A 14,433-nucleotide genomic window follows, 5' to 3' on the forward strand; every position below is an offset into this window, starting at 1 on the left:
AGCCGCCCCGCGGCACGTGGGATCCTCCCAGACCGGGGCGCGAACCCGGTTTCCCTGCATCGGCAGGCAGACGCGCAACCACTGCGCCACCAGGGAAGCCCCTTAAAACATTTTTAAATTGAAGTTTAGTTGATTTACAATGTTGTGTTTCTGCTGTACAGCAAAGTGATTCAGTTATACATATATATATTGATACATTCTTTTTCATATTCTTTTCTATTATGGTTTATCACAGAATACTGAATATAGTTCCCTGTGCTATACAGTAGGACCTTGTTGTTTATTCTCTATGATTAATCAGAGTAAATGTTTCTCCACTTTTAGGCAAAGAGCCTAATCTTTGAAAACCCTATTATCTGGCAATATATTACCACAGTAGTTAGCTACTTTATACCACCCTTTATAAAACCCTTGACTTGAAGAAAAAGGAAGCTATAGAAGCCTTCTAGTATTTTGATATTTGTCCCCTCAAAACCACATTGCAAATGCCATCTCCATCATGAAGCCTTCCCAAGTTCCTTCCACCACCATTCCCTTCACCACCAAATTAATGTTCTCTCTCTTGATTCCACAGTCCTTTGATCCATTGCTATATGCTTTATCATTTGTTGTGTGAGCATCGATCTCCCTCCACCAGAATGAAAGCACCTTAAAGAGAGGGATTCAGCCTTACGCATTTTGCATTTCCACAGTGTCAAGCCTATTTTTCACTGCCTGACCCACAACAGACATTCAACACATGTTTATTAAATCATTTCACCAGGTCTGAGAGACCTTATTTTGACATATTTTAATTATTTAAAAAATTTTCCCTTTGAACCCTTTCCAAAATTTGCCCTTGCTGTCTAATCACGGCACTCAGATTCAGATGCAGCATAAGTGTGTGTATGGTGGCTACCACTATTCTTCATCAATCGGCATGTTTCTCTGGTAGTGAACTGCAGAATTATTGCCCTAAACCAGACCTGAATCTTGACTTAGTCACACTCACATTCATCAACTCTGTGATTTTGGAAAACTTTAGAGTCAGACTGACCTAAGTTCAGATAGACTTACACACAAGCTCTGATTGTCACTTACTAGTTGTATGACTTTGGGCAAGTTAAACTCTCTAGACCTTAGTTCCCTCTACTATGAGATGAAGACATGAATGGCACCTATCTTGGTTTAAATATGACAACACGTGGAAGGGTTTAGCTCAGTGCTTTACACATAGCAAGTACTCCATTAAGTATTATTATTGTATCCTCATTCATAAAGTAGAAATAACACCTGAAACTTATATAATACTGTACCTGTACCTCAATAAAAAATAGAAACAATAATACAAGACCTGCAGGACTGCTATAAGGAATAAATGATATGACAAGCAAAATTTTGCCCAGCACATTGTTTAGTCAATGTTTCCTTCCTTCCTGTGTGCTAGAATAATTGCTACAATTGACTGAGCACCTATTACATTCTAGGTAATGTGTACCAGTCACTTTAAATATATTATGCCATCTAATTTAATTCATATAATAAGCTATTGAAATAGTAATCATTAGCCCTATTTTACAGATGAGTAAATTGAGTTTCAGAGAGAATAAATAACCAGCCCAAAGTCACATCACTAGTTGATGACAGATTATTCCAGAAGAAGCTAAAGATAAGAGGAATCAAGTACAGAACAGAGAAGTAGAGGAAGAAAATACAGGAAGAGAATATAGGCAGAAACTCCTTAACCTTAGTATTCCTATTTGTCCTCTAGCCCCCAATTCCAGGATGATGCTTGCTTTTTTTTTTTTCCATGGCTTGCAGCATGCGGGATGCGGGATCTTGGTTCCTGGAGCAGGGATGGAAACTGTGCCCCCTGCAGTGGAAGCATGGTGTCCTAACCACTGGACTGCCAGGGAAGTCCTGATGCTTGCTTTTTAAACTAGCCTCTGGGATCCATACCAATATAGTCTCCCTTTCACTATTCACCTACTTTCGTTTTCAATAAATATATGAAATGATGTCACTCATTAAGAACTAACTCTAATACATTTCCCTCTCTCAATTTCTTTCCTGGTTATAAATTTGCTATTTGTTCCCACAGTCTTATCTCAGTTATAATAATCATCATCCATGAAACATTTTAATTTTTAATAATCTGGTTATCCTTAATTTCTTAGACTTCCATAATGGACTCATAATAGACATGTCAAGTACATTTGTTGCCCGCTACATGGAAGGGAAGATGGCCCTTCCATAGTTCCTACTAAAAGACAATCCAGTTTTGTACCGAACGACAATCCCCCGTTCCCACCCACCTCCCTTTGCTATAACACCCTGGACTAGAGGTGTAGTTCTGACCCTTGGGCAACTCCAGTCACAGGCTGGTTAAAGTCCTGTAAGGAAGGGCAATGGAAAGATAAGCTGGATTCTTTCTTGGGAATCTGAATTACGGAATTCTGAGAGAATGAAGCAATTAACAGGGAATACTACAAATGAAAGAATATAAGGACAGAAGCTATGAGGAAGAAGCCAGGAAGGAAGGAAGGTAGAGATGGTAGGGTTTTGGACATGGGGGGTCTTGGCAAGTCAAAGAAGCAACAATTCCGTGTAAGCAAAAGCTATGAGATTGAGAGCAGTTACTCAGAATAAAGCTAGAAGACCAAACCAGCAGGTAGCAAAAGGAGCCCAAGTAAAGCAGACACACAGTGAGAGGACGGGATGGACAGAAGACAGAAAGTTGTCCCTAGAGCTGCTTCAATAGCTGAAAGATTTCTAATTCTGATTCCAGGTTCCATCTGTGAGCATCTTCACAATGAACGCCCCTTTTCTTGAGGAAATTTCAGTGAGTCAGTTCTTTGCAACCAGAATGCCTTTTCTAGAGGGTTCAGCACTTAAAACCTTTTATAGAAGATGAAAGTTAAGTTGTACTGTTCCCCTTCTTTGCTTCAGATGGGTCAGAATTGCAGATTCCTGGAAGTCCGTCAATCACCTTACTATCCTGATTGTCCCGACTTCCCCAAATATCTCTGTATTTTCCCTGTTCTGAGATAGAAGAAAGTTCTCTTCAGCTACTACCTAAATATCAAGACAAATTTCACCAACTCATTTATCACCTGATTCTTTGAAATAAAAAATAAACTCTTAGGTAAGGGAAGCACAAGATCCAAGAATGGGAAACATGACAAATAAGCTGTAGGGGAGAAAAACTGGACATAAGAAAAAGGAGGATTCAAGGGTATAAAAATACTTCGTTATGAATGTGTAACTTATTTTTTGCAAAGGGGGAGAAGAGTGAATACCCTAATATAAGAAGTTTCCATTTTTTAAAATGTGGGACATAAGATTGTATAATTTAAGATTTTTACCTGTCATTCTTTTTGTATTTAGTTAAATTTATTAAGAAGATATATTTCAATATAAACTGTTTATTCATTCAACAACATTTATTGATCACCTGCTCTGTTTCACCCGATGCTAGGCATTAGGGGTACAAAAGCCAAAGACAGCCCCAATCCTTGATGGGGCCACAGACCAGAGTGGGAGCCAGACGATTCCAGGGCAGCGTGATAAGGGCCACATAAGTGAATGCCCAGCCCAGGAACAGTGGAGCAGAGGTAGGGTGGTTTGGGTCTAAGGAGCTTTCCAGAAGAAATGCCCAGGATCAGTTTTAAAGGAGTAGCGGGGGCTTCCCTGGTGGCGCAGTGGTTGAGAGTCCACCTGCCGATGCAGGGGACACGGGTTTGTGCCCCGGTCCGGTAAGATCCCACATGCCGCGGAGCGGCTGGGCCCGTGAGCCATGGCCGCTGAGCCTGTGCGTCCGGAGCCTGTGCTCCGCAACGGGAGAGGCCACAACAGTGAGAGGCCCGCGTACTGCAAAAAAAAAAAAAAAAAAAAAAAAAAGGAGTAGCGGGAGTTGGCTTGGAAAAGACAAGGCAGAAGAATGTTGCAGGCAGAGGTGCCTGGGCACTGGCACAAGAGCTAAAATCCTGCATTCTTTAGAGTATGGTTGCCTTAAACAGCCCAGTATATCATGGATTTCTATACAATAAATCACCACTCCTCAGAGCAAGTGTGCCCTTGACCTGCATTCAAAAAGTCCCTTGTCCACAGACCCTCAGTGAAATTTTCCTCCTCAAACATATACTAACTACACAAGCCCCAAGGGTAATAGACAGTCCAATATATCTAGTATTAGGCAAAATAAAGCTACTTCAAGATTCACAAGTTTCTCTTCTGAGCAAATGATGGCTTGGCTTCTTTCAACCACCATTACTGTTAATTTTGAGTTTGTGAATTTATTTTTCAAGAAAAAGAGTGATTCTGGTTCTCATGGAAATCATTACAGTTCTCCAGAGCTTTAGATTAGAGGCATGTTGAATCTTTAAGTGAATAGCATAAAAATGCTTTTGATAATTATTTATATCATTAAAAATTAGATTGACAGCAATAATATGTAGAGTATTATTTTCCATCTAGTTTATCATTTATCAATAAGCCAACATTACACATATTTCTAGAGAGTATATTCTTACATTCTAAAAAGTGTGCCAGTATACTATTTCACAAACCTATACCTGTTTCCTATCTCTAAAGTCAATAATGTCTTTCTCTTATGTATCTCCTTCCAAGGATTGTTATATTAGGTTAAGCAAGCTATCCAATGTCAGAAATTTTAAGCAATCAAGAATAAAAGAACAATATAAGTGAAAAATTATTATATGTGGTTTTCAAAATTCCCTTCCCTAGTTAGAAAGTAATTATATATTATATACTATTTTTTTCCAGATAGAAATAAGACCAATTCAAAGAGAGTCAGTGATTTACTAATCGTCAAAGCAGCCTTGAACTGGTCCCCCTTGCTACAAGGAAGATGATATTTCTAAAACATGGCAGAAGAACTTACTCTGGGGTTCTAAAAATTGCATCAAAAGCTATCATGTAAAATTTTTAAATTATATCTTTTCAACGCTTTAGCCAATTTCAAATGAATAGTGCTTGGAATTACACATAGAAAACATGCTTAATAAAAATGTCATTCACTCTCAACCCTCTTTGTCCCACTCTTGGCCACATTTCAGAAGCAATTTATTACTCACATCCTAAAGGCATCATATATATATATATATATATATATATATATATACACACACACACACACACACACATACATTTATTTATTTATTTATTTATCATCATATCAGCTAGTCTTCAGCAATATCCTTCAGGAGTTTCATATCATAAAGATCATCAACAGTCCTGTCATCCCCAAAAGCATAACATTAAACATACAGCAGGTATCATAAACACTATAATTGCTTAAACTGGTCCCTTGCATCCTCAAAACAACATGTAAGCATAATGCAAAAAGGAACAGCACAATTTCTGTGAAAAAGCTGTGAGAATGGTGAAGCTAAGAGATGTACCCAGTGCCCGTCCATTTTAAATTCATACTTATTATACAGGAAGACATGCATTCAAAATCGTCGATTCTTTTGAAAATGATTCTTAAGTCTCCTTGCACATGTGCCTGCACGCTGACTGGCAAATTCTCTTAAAATCCATAAGTTAAAATCCCACTTTTTGCTATTGTGCTTTTCACTTCAAAGTGTCAACATAGTTTGGGTGTAGAGGAATTAATCCCATATATCCACAAAAGTCACATTTCCCCTTTGGTAACCATAGTTCTTGAACTGGGCTTTGTGTAAGGTGACCAAAAGACCAGATTCATGGAAGAGCCTATGCATAGAATCAGAGAAATACTCAATAATGCAGCTGGAAGGAAACAGAGAGGATTTAGTCCAACCCGTTCATTCTAAAAGAGGTCCGGAGAAGAAGAACGGGGTCAATCTAGGTCATCGATTGGCAAAACCAAAACCAGAAACTGGTCCAATGTACTTTGTAAAAAAACATGTAATTATTAAATAAGAATTGGGGATCCTTCTCTTCTGATCAACATTCTAAATCTTAGTCTTTAAAAAGGGGGCCAAAACTAAAGCAATTATTTTAATGCCATGTCAACACAGTACTTTTGACCTGAATATCATGGTGATTTGGTGACTGCCTCACTCCTTTGCTTCTCAACTCTTAAAGAGATTTAACCTAATGGGGAGATTTAATCAGTTGGCCATCTTGCCCCTTATGTTTTTGTGAGTCCTTGGATGAGACACGTAACCTTACTCAAATATAACAGAAGGATAACAATATACTTAACTAAACAATATTATTTAATTACAAGAAAGGACTAAGCAGATATCATTTTAAAGTACATTAAAATGTCAAGACTTAAAGGAAATGTAGAAAATTTCCATTTTACATCTTATATGTATGTCTCTTTGGGAGTGGGTGGGGCCACAAAATTTCCTTCAGTAAAACTACATGCAAAAGCAGTGCTTGTAACCAAGGAGTTTTGGTACTGTCTTCCATGTTGTACTGGTTTTAACTTCAGTAGGACTAGAGGCTCTAGCACTTTTATTTATACAAGTATCCACACACTGTACCTTTTAAAATATCATCACAGTCTTCATTCTTATTCCCCCAGAGTTAAGGATGACTGGGATCACTGCTGCCTGGCTCCCCAGTTCTGTTCAGTCTTTTCCCCAGCCAGATTCTTGTTTTCTTCACTTCTTAATTCCCCACTCAGATCACCCCTCCCTTTGGATTACTCTTCCAAGGCAACTCGGAGCTCCTCCCGCAAAGGCAGCTCCCCAGTGAGTAATAAGGGGGGTTGGGGGGAGTGTCTCAGAAGTGATCAAATACATGCAGATGAAGTCATACAGCTCACAGGAGAAGGCAGTGGCCACAGGTGCCAAATGCAGGCGACTACCCAAGCGCCGCATAGGGCAGTTGTGACAATGTCGGTCAGCAACCTCACTGAGTAACAATGTTGGGTGCATAGAAATGACTCTTTTTCACACGACTTGACCACACAACCTGTGTGGAGTCTCAAAGTATAGGCGCCAGACCTATGATTTATGTGTGTGGGGGGCATATCTGTCCTCCTTTAAAACTACGAAATTAATCTAAAAAAAGATGGATTGACAACATTGAAGATAACACCTCTGGGTACTGAGAAAGACACGATGTAGAGAATATACAAGCGTTAACACAAATCTGCCTGCGAGGAAATTACTGGCATTTCAATCAAATATTCTCTCCAAACAAGACCATACGTGGGGTGTCGGGGTGCTCCTACCTTTGACCTCATAAAACCAGTAAGATTTTAATAACCCAACCAAAAGGCAACCCATGGAAGAGATTTTCAAAATGTTCTCCCTTTATAGATACGTGTCCTTGTTGGTAGGGATGGGCAAAGCCATTTCATTACACTACTATCTTTGCAATTCCAAGATGACAGTGATAATGGTGGAATGGCCTGCAGCTAAGTGTTTAGTATCAACTGGAAGAACTATGGAACAAGTACAGTGAGACAAGAGCCTCACTAACCACATGTCCCCCGCCCATGCGCATCTGGTTTGACAGTGCACAGAGGCTATAGCTAACGTGAATCACCCAGATAATGACAGTTATATAGGCTGGCTCACAATGAGTGTGAACTTGTTTAATAGTACAAGTAAGTGTAAAAGGGTTAGCAGACGTTATTTGTGTCTCTGCTGTATTGTGCAGAGGAGGGTGGGGGGAAAGAGAGAGAGGGAATTTTCTGCTGTCTTTGGAAACACTGGACTCCGTGTGAGTAGGAATGCTACCAGCAGAATGCAAGTTGGCCAGGGCAAGAAGAACTCAACCACAAAGGCAAAATGACAGTTAGCTTATGCCTAGTTACAAACTTCAGGTCAATGCCTTATACAACTTTATGCCCTGCATTATCATATCTGCATGCTGTTCAATGTATATTATCAATCTTATAATTACTAATTTGATTATGCAGTTAACGTTGATTCTACCACCAAGACTGCAAGCTCCCTGAGAGCAAGGGTGCATCTGCCTTGTTCTTTCCTACATCCTCAGTGCTCAGCAAGGTACCTGATACATAGCAAGTGCTCCTAAAATACTAGTTGAATAAACAAATGAATACACGAATGAATTCATGCAAATTCACGTTGTGACACATGTTTGCCACGTTTGTGCCTTGAGCAGGGCTGAGTGTGCTGTTATAACAGAGCACAGCAAAAAGAACTCCAAAAGGTGCCTATCTTCGGCTGGCCCAATGCTGGGGTAGGCAAAGTCAACTGTGAAGGCCAGGTAAGGGTGGCTGGCATACGACTGACATACAGGGCACTCTGAACCCCAGGGTGTGATCCAGATGCAACCACAGCTGCATCATGAAAGATCATTGCTGATCTTTCCTGGGCTTTAGTGTCCTCATTTAAAACTTGAGGAATAACCTTTCTTTTCCCTTGCAGCTCTGAAATTCTAACCATTTAGGAAGATATCTGGACCCTGAAATCTTGCCAGAGACAAACCATGGTAAGACCTTCTGCTTACAAAGTAGAAAACAATTAATTTCTAAACTATGAAGTTCCGTTCTAGTTCAATGAAACATTATTGGGGGGTAGGGGTGGCTTCTTGCCAGATCCAAGCCAGTTAATACCTTCCCTTCATCCTTTCCCACACCCAGAAGTCAGGTTCTCTAGGCCTCAATGGGAAGAACATAAATATTCTCAACCAGGGCTGGCGCTTTGCTTCAATCTCTAGCTATCACAGGGAGTCGGTCTGATAAACATTTGCAGTTAGAATGGAAGGAAGCACAGCCTCCCAGACTTTTACAGATATATATATATTTTTTTTTTTTTTTGGACAAGTAGCAGAGCACAGAAAACCTAGAATTAGGTAAGAAAGCAAAATTCCTTCAAAGAATTCAAAGAGAGCTACAACTGAGAGCCTTGAAACAATCACTGTTATAAGAACAGAGGAAGGGAAACCCACAATTCAAGAAAATAAGCAGACCTTTTTTTTTCTTAAAAAATTTTTTTATCTGACTATTAGGCACCGATTTTAGTCCTCTACTCCCATCTCTCAAGATGTCACTTTAAAAAGCAAAGGTTTTCTCCACAAAACCACCAGCGAGTAAACAGCCTTCACATTCTTACCCTCACACACACAGTAAGATATTTACTCTCTGATAAACAGCAATTGTAAATAAATCTTGTTTAATCTCTAAAAGCCAAAATAAAAATCTTTAACCTCCAAGGTAGAGTTTATAGATGTGCCTGCATGCCCTGCCAGCGCCAGAAAACACAAGGTCTTGAATAAACTCCTATAACGGGAGGCATATTTTCTGTCTCAAGCATCTTACATTGACCTTCTTTTAAAAAAAAAAATGCACCAAGGAGTAGGAAAGGGGAAAACCCAACCCCTCCCACCCCATTCTCTGTACAAATCGGCCAATAAATCTAACGAAAAGACACAAGAGAAAAGGACAGAAGCCAACAGGTGGAAAAAGGCTTTTTGTTTCCTTAGAAATGCCCAGACACTTGATCTGTGTTCCTCCGTCTATTTGTCTCAGGGTGTCTTAATGATGGTTTTATTATCGTGATGATGATGATCAAGAACAATGATAACACTTCTACTTTGTGATTCCACAGCATTTCTAGCTCGAAGCTTTCTCCACGCGTTTGAGACAGAATGGTATGTGTTCCGTTTTACCAAATCCCAGGGAGGCATGCCGCATCCCCGGTCGGCTCTCTGGATTTTACAGCCGGGGAAACTGAGGCACGGGGCAGCCCACAACTGCTTCATGGTCCCTACCACCAGAGAAATCCCTGAGACGGGAAAAGTTTCTGGATTGTCTGGCGGCAGAGTTCTCTTGCCCTCCCTCCTAGCCTGCCATGCCGCTCTTCCTCGGAGCGTCCGGGCTCGGGTGGTAAGGATTGGGGTACCTCCCCTTCACGACGAGCCACGCCAGGGCAGGGTGTGGGAAGTCCACACACGCACACGCACACAGGCACACTCGCACACACAAAGCTCTGTGCAATCTCTGCAGGCACTCGGCAGAGCCTCAGACGGCCCTTGCTCAGCCTGAGGAGGCACAGCTCAAGCTTGCAAGGAGGCCTCCTTGGGCTCCGGGCTGGGGCTGCTCTGAACGAGGGCTCTGCCCTTCTCTCGCTCTCTTTCAGGCTGCTCTCTCTCTTTTTTTCCCCCCTCACACCCTCCACCCTCACACCCTCCTCCCATCCCTCTCCATCCACCCCTTCTCCCCCAACAACCCAGAGGCACAGATCGTGTTACTGGGGTTCCCTAGAAAGAGGGGCCATCCCCAGCTCTGAGCGCCTGCAAAGACTTCCAGGGGCAAGGCTAGAGCTCCAATTGCAGGACCCCAGCGCTCGTCCTGAGCAGCGCAGAAATGAGACCCCGACTTCCAGGCACGGGCGAACCAGCCTGCCACAGAAGAAGGAATTGTTAGAGCTCTTACCTTTTTTATGAGGAGAAATTCTGGAGAATCATTTCAGAAACTGAGGGGGGAAAGTGAATGAAGACAAAAAAGACCCTTTTCCTGCAATCCCTGGCCTCCTGGTATCAAGACACTAGGACAACATCAAAGCAACTTAGGGGGAACACTTTAGGGGCCTATTGTCTGCTCTGGTCTGATCTGTTTTTCTTCTGACTCCCCCTCTTGCTGCGGTGACACTTGGTACGGCCCAGGCATTCATGCCAAGTAGCTTTCACACATGGAAGCTTGTCTCAAGCAATTGCTGACAAGCCACAAACAAGACATTCTCCCTCCCTTCTCCGCGCCCCCCCTCCACCTTTTCCTCCCCCCCCCCCCGCCCCCGGTCTCCCCTCCTCCTTTCTTCTGAATGCAAACTAAAACTCTCCAGTGACAGGCAGGCTCGCAGGCTTGGCCTAGCTGCGCACGCAGACACACACACACACTCACACACACACTCACACACTCTCTCTCTCTCTCTCTCTCTCTCTCTCTCTCTCTCTCTCTCTCTCTCTCGCAAGCAGCTCAGCTAGTTGCTGCTGCACTGGTGGAGTTAAGAGACAGGAAAAAGCCTAGGCTGAGTTGGGGGCAGGGAGAGAAAGCGAGAGGGAGAGGGAGAGCGGGAGAGCAGCCTCCTGTGTCCTGGTAAAATGGCAGAAGAGAGGTGAGCCCTCTGCAAAAACAGCAGTGGCCACTCACGTGTGCACACAGACACACACTGGGAGGCAGTCTGAGCTCCAGGAAGAGTGAAATCAATGACTCCACAAAGGAAAAAGCCTTGTCCCGTCAGCTGCAGCTTGGGGGAGTGGGGAGATAAGAGAGTGGGTGGACCCAGGGCTGGGGTTTCTGTTGAATGTTTAGGTGGTTTTCTTCTTCACAGTAGAAAAAAAATGGGTTCCCTAAGGATCTAGTCTTTCTTCACTGCATAATGGAGTCTAGAACTGAGCTACGAGTTAAAATAAAACCAGGAAATGCGGTAAATGTGTGAGTAAACTTAACTGTGGGTTCAACTTGTACCCAAGATATTTTTAAGTGGAATTAAAAAAAATTTTTTTTTTTAGCAGAAACCCTAGAGAGCAGTAGCAAGGAGAGTAGTAACAAGTAGTATAAACTCTGGGAGCTGTGAAGTGTGATGCTAAAGTTACTGATTGCCAGGCTGCTGGAATTTATGGAGGGTGGGCACTGAGAGTTGGAGGGGGGAAGGGTGAGTCTCTGTGAGCTGTTTTCGAGGAATGAGGGGGGAATGAGGTAGGATAATGAACATGGCAAGAAGCAAGCAGGAATTTGATTGGTGTGGAGGGAGGAGGAAGGTGGGGGTGTAAAGGAGGGAAGAGAAAGAGAGGAGGAGAAAAACCACCGCATTAAAAACGAAGAAGAAAAATGGAAGCCCAGAGATTGAAACATGCGGAGTAAATGAGATGGCAAAAGAAGGCATAAAATGTGAGCAAAATGGAGCACAAAGGATGTGCAAATTTGCAGATGGCATGAAGTCAGGAGGGCCAATCGAGATCAAGAAGAAGGACGGGATGATTACGTGACATTCATATTTTTAGCCAGTTGTGGAGTTTTAAACCTGACAAGGTCTTCTTCGCCTGGGCCGGGATGGTTACCCCTCTACAAGCAAGACCTGAATGGAAGCTCAGCTCCTAACTGGAGCTACCAGATCTGTGTTTTGCAGGAAGGTTATTTATATTCTAATCCTCTGACTCTTCCTCTACAAAATGCAAATTATGTGAACACACAACACTCATTCCTTCGTTGGGGTGCAATAAAGAATAAATTATGACTTTTTACATTTAATGCTAGCTAAATGGCTCGTCACTACCTAAAACTCACCACATCAGACACATCCTTGTTCCTGCTACCTTTTCCCCTTAGTTTGCTTCTCCATTATGGCTGATGCCTAGAACTGTCTGTTCCGACCCATAGTCACGATAATAATGGTGATGATAATGAAAATAATTCCTTTTGATTGAGTATTTACTTGATTCTCAGCATTTTCCAAGCATTTTTTACCATGAAGTCATTTCTATTAAGACCACCTCTATCTACAGATGATAAAAAATGAGGCACAGAGAGGTTAAATAGCTTGCCTGAGGTCCCACAGCAAAGTAAAGATGGAGCTGAAATCAGACTCAGGTCTGTGTGATTCTAACGCTCCAGAATTTACCCACCATTTTATGTCCTCTGACCTGAGTAGCACAGGTTCTTCATGGCACCCCAAGTCCACTCAGCCATACAAGTGCACAGTTTCTTTCTGCACCCCAGAGCTAGGTTTGGATCCTCTCACTTTGAGCCAGGGGACCTTCTGACCTCTCGTTAATGGGCTACTGATTCACCATCCACTTCCAAGTGGTGGTGACTCACTATATACAAAGAGGCCTCCTAGTCAAGAATTGCATAAAGGGTCAACTTGACCTTTAATGACTGTATGATTTACAGATTGCCAGGCAATGGAGAAAGGCAGCTAAGACCAGAAAGGCTTCTCTTCCTTAAAAAAATTTACAAAGCAAACTAAGAACACCCACAAGGTGTTGATGGTAATGTTGATGATGACGAGAGCTAACATGTATTAAGCAGGTATCTATATTAAACAACCCCATAAGGTATAAACTATTATTGCTCCCATTTTCCAGAAGAAGAAGCTGAGGCACAGAGGTTCAGTAACATGCTACATTGGCTCAGTCAGGAAGTGCTAGCTGAGCTATGGTCCCTGGAAGCCTGCCTTCCCAGAGACCATGCTCTTCCCAACTCTGCTGTACTGCTGAGGGAGTGAAAAGAGTAGTTCCAATTATTACAGTGAAAATCTAAGTGCTCAGTGAGAGAAAGAGGAGAGAGGCAATAATAATCCTCATATTTTCACATGTTCTCCATGAGTAGCTAATGAAGAAGAAAGCATGTACCAGGGCCCCCAAACAGCCCCAGTTTTCTAATTCCTCCACAGTCCCACTTGGCAGAGGACAGAGAATCTCCAGCCTCTGGGTCAGAACATGTTGGTAGGAAGAGCAGGTCAGACTATCTTGCCCCCAGCAGTGATGGCTTCTACCTGCCAGCTCCAAAGAGAGAAAAGAGAATCCAAGTGGATAAGTGAACAAGGTCAATCATGAGTGTTTCTAAGTTTATTTTGCAAGACTTCTGAATGTTAGGCATGGAGGGTAGAAGAAATTACCCTAGATTCTTGGGCAGAAGACCTCGTGCCAATTCTACCTGAGTGAGTGGTCTACCACGAGGTCTTCTGCCCAAGAATCTAGGGTAATTTCTTCTACCCTCCATGCTTAACATTCAGAAGTCTTGCAAAATAAACTTAGAAACACTCATGATTGACCTTGTTCACTTATCCACTTGGGTTCTCTTTTCTCTCTTTGGAGCTGGCAGGTAGAAGCCATCACTGCTGGGGGCAAGATAGTCCAAGCCCTTGTCCCTGAGCTTTGTTTCCTCAATTATAAAATGAGCTAATGACATTAGCTCTAGAACCCTCTCCAGCGCTGAAATGCCATCATTCTAATAATTGTCCAGTTGATGAGGAAAGATTAGCAGCCAAGGTAGCTGATGAGATGTGTGTTTGTGTGCATGTGTGCATATGTGTACTGGAGAGGTTGGTGGCATAAAAGGATAGGGCAAGAAAGACCCTTGTTGGGCTGGTCTCCCCATATTATGGCACATCACTTCCAAAATACCTTCTACATAGTAGCTATTTTCACTTTGTTTTGTTTCATTGCTAGAATTTCCACCAACTACAAATGTACATGCAAAGCTAATAATCTTTTTTTTAATTGAAGTATAGTTGATTTACAGTGTTGTTCCGATCTCTGCTGTACAGCAGTGACTCAATTTTATACATATATACGTTCTTTTTTTAATATTCTTTTCCATTATGGTTTATCCCAGGAGATTGGATATAGTTCCCTGTGCTATACCGTAAGACCTTGTTGTTTATCCATTCTAAATGTAATAGTTTGCATCTACCAACCCCAAATTCCCAGTCCATTCCTCTCCCTCCACCCCTCCCCCTTGGCAACCGCAAGTCTGATCTCTATGTCTGTGAGTCTAAAACTAATAATCTTTGTAAA

At 42.1% G+C, this 14,433-nt stretch overlaps 1 protein-coding gene across 1 annotated transcript in view; it reads right to left on the reverse strand.

Moving 5' to 3' along the window:
• Positions 1–10,529, reverse strand: part of LOC129392072 (uncharacterized) — a 70,743-nt gene extending 60,214 nt beyond the window's left edge. The window contains exon 1 of the mRNA XM_055084363.1: positions 10,349–10,529. The gene's annotated coding sequence lies outside the window, so the exon portion shown is untranslated. The remainder of the gene's footprint in view (positions 1–10,348) is intronic.
• Positions 10,530–14,433: the final 3,904 nt, after the last annotated feature.

The sequence above is a fragment of the Physeter macrocephalus genome, chromosome 4 (genome assembly GCF_002837175.3).
Source record: "Physeter macrocephalus isolate SW-GA chromosome 4, ASM283717v5, whole genome shotgun sequence".
In the NCBI taxonomy this organism is placed as follows: Eukaryota; Metazoa; Chordata; class Mammalia; order Artiodactyla; family Physeteridae; genus Physeter; species Physeter macrocephalus.